We start from the raw sequence: 6,000 nt of genomic DNA, 5'->3' as shown, positions 1-6,000 counted from the left end.
GCAAGTGGGGATGTTGCCCAGCAAAGCGGGTATATTTTACGCCACGCAAAGCGGGCGGGAAACAGCTAGTATACCTATAGGGGAAGGTGTCCTATAATTATCCCACTAAGAAAAAATGTAATTTATAGCCAAACTATTCGAGATATGTATAACATCGAAATAGTTTTGGTTTCTCCATTCAACTGTTACAATATTGGCATGCCAATTTCTTGTAATTTGTTCAAATTTTTAGAGCTATTCAATATTTCCCAAAAGGGATCGTTTTACTGACCTTCTAAGATTAGGTGGGTAAAATGATCTCATTGCATTTTTTACCAAACAGTTCACATAAAATATTAATTGTTCTTTTACATTGCATCAACGATTAGTATGAAAACAAAAATAACTGGTAAAATCGTCTATATCAACACATTCAAGACCCGCCACATGGTGGCGGATTATTTTACCTATTATAATTTTACACACAAAATAGGGATCATTTTAAACGTAACGACATATTTGAATATCGTCATAAAAACTGACCTTAAAATTTACTATACGCCTATCCAAATGTATTATTATATTATTAAAAGTCAACACAAACCAAGAGTAAACAACCAGCCGGTAAAAATTAACACAAAATAGAAATTTTACATTGAAATTTGAGATCATTAGCAGTAAAATTGACATTTTTGCTACGAAACACAAATAGCTTATACATCGCCATAAGTCTTTGACGATTTATTTTATTGAAATTGACATTAAAAAAAAAGATAAATAATAAATAAATCATGAAAATTAATTTGATAAAATTATCTTAAATGATTTTAAATTTAGCAAATTTTGCAACTCTTTTAGGTAATGCACACTCAGAAGCCACACATACATCATTCCTGCCTAACACAAAATAAATATAAAAAATATCTTGAAATCAACTTTTTCGTGACGTAGCTCTTATAATATATTGTATTGTTTCAATAAATTTACAATCATTATAAATTAAACGGAACGGAAATGTAAGATCATATTTTGTTTCCCAAAGGCTGAATAAAAATAAATACAAATGAGAATAAAAATAAAATTATACTATGCAAAAATTTTCTAATTATTGGTTGGAAAACTTTTATTGCATTGAATTTTATATTCAATCATTATTTAATACATAAATAGTATGGAATTAAATTTTAATGAGTCTGATATCTTAGGTTTAAAAAGTGTAGTAAAAATTGTGCTATAAAAAATTATGAAAGTTGAGTATGGCATTTCAGGCAACTGTAGAAAATAATGAAAATGGAACCTGATACCTCAAACAGCTATACAGCCCAGAAAAATGAGAAAATAAAAATTCAAGCATCGCAGTATCATATGCGCAAAAAAAATATTCAAGGTCAAAGGTCGTGAAAATAGTTTTTTTTCAAATATCTCGTAAACTATTAATTTTATTGCAGTTTTAAATTATTATAAAATATGTTTGGGAGTTAATTTTACACAACAAAGGTTCTGTACAAAATATCCGTAGAAGCAATAGTTCTCAAGATATTTGGTTGAAAAAAATATCAAAAAAAATATTTAAAAAAGTAAATATTTATAATATTTTACAAAATTTATTTTCAATTTATTTTATTTTTATACCATGCATATATGTAATATGCAAGGTATACTAATTTTAGTCCCTAAGTTTGTAACGCTTAAAAATATTAATGCTATGAACAAAATTTTGGTATGGGTGTTTATAAAATCACCTAGTTAGTCCATTTTCGGTTGTCTGTCCGTTTGTCCGTCTGTCTGCCAACACGATAACTCAAAAGCGAAAAAAGATATCAAGCTGAAATTTTTACAGCGTACTCAGGACGTAAAAAGTGAGGTGAAGTTCGTATAAGAGCAACATAGGTCAATTGAGTCTTTGAATATTTTTGATATTTTTCGTGCGACAATGTATGCGACTTAATCTAATTTTTCTCACTTAAATATTTCGAAAACTATTGCTTCTACGTATATTTTGTACAGAACCTTTTTTGTATAAAATTAATTTTGTAATAGCTTAAACTGCAATAAACTTAATAGATTACGAGATATTTGAAAAAAAAACCTTATTTTGCGACCTTTGACCTTTGAATTTTTTTTTTTGCGCACATGATTTGCAATAGGGCTTTTCATTTTAAAATCACGATTCACATTTGTTTCGTACTAAATGATTTATAACCAATGTGATAAAATGCATAACAAATATCTTCTATCTTAGTCCTACTTATTGCTGTCAGTGCGAAAAAATAAATTCTGCACTTGCGCATATGACATAATGAAAAGGTCTATAGACTTTTCATAGATCATTTTTTGCATGAAAAAACTTAACTTTTTTATACAGAAAAACCTTTATTTTCCTGAGCTAGTATGAAAAAGTTATTATTAAATAATATTTTTAATTGTAGGTAATACTTAATTGTAAATTGATTTGGCGAGTCATATTCGTGCTTTAATTTAAAAAAATAAATTTACCTGTGTTAAATTAAACAAGTGAAAAAAAAAACAATTGACTGAGTTAATTGTTGAAATACCATGTATGGACAGTGTTGAATATCAGTGCTGGCCTTATTTTTTTATAAATTAAAAGAGCTAAAAAACCAACTCAATTTTGGCGGCTTTACGGCCGCCATTTATATGATTTTTGGAAGTATCGAAAATTTTCGAAAGTATTTGGCATAATTTTTTTTGGGTTTTTCGAAAATGTTTCACAAGACCACTATTGCAAATTTTCAACTCTCTATCTTTTATAGTTTCGGAGAAAATGGGCATCAAAGTTTTGTCCTAATTTGCGACCTCACGGATAAACAATGACGTTTACGAAAAATTTTTTTCAAATAAAAGTTGTTTACTTTTTTATAAGAAACATTTTTTACATTAAACTTTTTTTCTGTCTCTAACTCCTTACAAGATGGGTTCTACGGACCCCAGGCGCAAAGACATATCCCCTCTCCCATTCCGCTTCCTAACTAATATCCATCAAACCATGATACCTTCTTTCGGGCGTTTGAGCGGAGGGAGAGGGAGGAAATGTCTGCCAGCATTATTTAACGTTTTTGCGATAATTAGGGGACTTTGTGAGCGATTAATCTATCAAAAATCATTAATTAGCCAGTCTTAATCAGAGCCGAGTGGTTTTAAGTATTAGTAACAATGCTTCTGATTGGTTGCCTATTTTTTGTTGCATCAGATCAATAAATGGAAGAGGACTTTTCGTCTTAGAATTTTATTTTCTACCTGATCCAACAAAAGCATGCGCTACTTACGGGGTACTCTGTATTTACTTTCTATATGAATCGAAACTTAAAGAATGTCTATATGTATTCGAAATTTTTGCCATAATTAAAATTCCATATTAAGTAAGTATATTTCTTGAGAACACTTTTATAATTACTACCTGAATTGATATAATTAACGATTGTTGATGACGAATTTTAATTTATGTATTACATCATACATCTATCAGTTTTTTCATGTGTAAAAGTTATTGATATTGTTGAATTTGTTTTAAAATTCGCAAAAAATTTGTTTCAATTAAACGCAAAAAACATAGTTAAAGAATTTCATAGTAGAACTCGTTTAAAATTACTGAAAATCAAGGTCTTTGTCATTATCTCTTTCTGTTCATAATGCCAATTTTTCATTATTTTCTCTGTATTATTATTATCTAAATCCAAATTTATTAAAAAACTCACATCTGCCTGCAAACTTTTAATTGGAATTTCGTTTAATAAATGTTTATATAAGCTCTAGCTTTTATTTTTTTTTAAACTTTTGCTAATGATTCCATGCAAACTCTACACAAATTGGAATATTTTATTTTTTATAGTTTCGTAAAACACCTCTGGAAACTAAACTTGAGAGTTGGAAAATACTTTGGGAATTTAGACCAATAACTCGAAGCTACATAGGTACCAATTGATAACATTTTATCTTTCATTATTTCGGTAAATCGCCTGGAAACTAAATTACACAATTTAGTGTCCTGAGGACTTCATAGCTCTTTTTTCGAACCTGCAAGAGACGGTTCCCGATTGGTATAGATATAGATTTCAAGCCCCGATTTGATAGTATTAAAGTAGTGAAAAGGATGTTAATTGCTTGAGAGAATTCTATTTTATCCCTTGCACCTTTTAATATGATCAGATGAGAATGGTATGAAATTAGTCACTAATGACCAACAACCATCAGGTATATACCAATTTCCAAATCTTTTTTATAGATTTGGAAAAATGCTCCGGAATCTTTTGCGTACGGCGTATCGAAATTTTTTATATTTTCGTTTTGAAATCTACGTACTACGTAATCAACGAAATATAAAACCTCAAAATTTGAGAGGTGAGGGGTTAAATTATTTTCCCTGATTCAACTACATTAACGACTATTTACGGATTTTTGCAAAAGCGGGAATAGAAGTTAAAATATAATAGAAAACAATCATTTGTAAAGTGGGTAAGAAATATTTCTTTCAAGGCGCTATTAAGTTTTCTGTATGTGCTGCATCAGTGATGGGGGCCTTATTTTGAGAGGTGTATCAAGTTTTCTAGATTTTTAAACTGCCTTCTTTGATTACCATTATATAACCCTAGTGCACTGCCTAAAATTAATAGTTAACTTCATGCTTGAAATCTACACAACCGGAAAAAAATATTTTAGGTTACGCCCATAAAAATAAAAACATGAATCATTTCAAAAACCTGCGTGGATCAGTGTCTGACCCATATGTTCGCCAGGATTGTACTATTTATTACTGGAATACATTATACCCTATTACACAATTTGTAAACCATATCGTTAGCCATTTAAATTATATGATGTAAGAAGAGTTTTTACAGATGTTCTTATGTATAAAACAGAAGGGACTATGTATGTGTAATGTGTATACATGAACCAGCCGGTCAGGCCCATCATTTGAAGTTGTACACATGCAATACCAATCACACAGTAACACATAACCATAGCACATAGTACACATTCCCTCTTTATTTTATACATAAGAACGTCTATAAAAACTCTTCTTACTTCATATATTTTATATGGATAACGAGATAGCGAGATAGATAGCTTACAATCGGTATATGAAATATATATCAAGATACCTATACTAATTTTAATCCCAAGTTTGTAACGCTTTGGTATAGCTATTCATTAAATCTCCTAATTAGTTCACTCAAAAACAAAAAAGGGTATCTCAAATCTCGTGCTCAGGACGTAAAAACTGAGTTTGAATTATTAAATGAGCCAGATAGGTCAATTGTGTCTTGGGCCCGTAAGAGTTATCTTGTTAAAAATAGAACAAAAACCGTTAGAGATAAAAAAAAATTTTTAACGTATAAATGTTCCTTATAAAAAATTTTCAACTATTGTTTGAAACATTTTTTTGTAAACATCATTGTTTATCCGTGAGGGCTCAAATTAAGACAAAACTGTGGTGTCTATTTTCTCCAAAACTATAAAAGAAAGGAGGGAGTTGAAAATTTGCAGGTGGGTTCAACTAGTGATATTATGAAAGATTCTTGACAAACGAAGAAAAGTTCTTGAAAAACTTTTAAGCTCTTCTATTTTATTAATTAACATAATGCAAACAGGCTGTTTAAACAATTAGCACAGTCAATTGCTTGTTTTCACTAGTTTTCAAAAAATTTTATTTATTACTATCAATACACGAAATTAAAAGTTATTTGTAAATATAGAGTATTGATTTGATATTATTTAATATTATTATTTTCCCAATTATCACGGGATCAAAATTATTAAGCGGGAGGCACGTCTATGGTATCACTAAACGTTTCCTTAGATCCAAGATCCAAGAGATTTAGATCTACAAGATATTTGATTACATCTCTACACGATGTGATTTTAAAAGTTTATTTTTAGGTCTATAACGGACTCTCTCTCCCATTCCATAGTTAAGGTTGTTGATATGTTGGTGATATAAAACAAGATTTTTGTTTTGTCTAGAAATATGCGATTTTCGACTGAAGGGATTAAATTAAAAAC

The sequence above is a fragment of the Chrysoperla carnea genome, chromosome 1, assembly GCF_905475395.1.
Source record: "Chrysoperla carnea chromosome 1, inChrCarn1.1, whole genome shotgun sequence".
Taxonomy (NCBI): Eukaryota; Metazoa; Arthropoda; class Insecta; order Neuroptera; family Chrysopidae; genus Chrysoperla; species Chrysoperla carnea.
Note: the sequence above shows the minus strand (reverse complement) of the source record.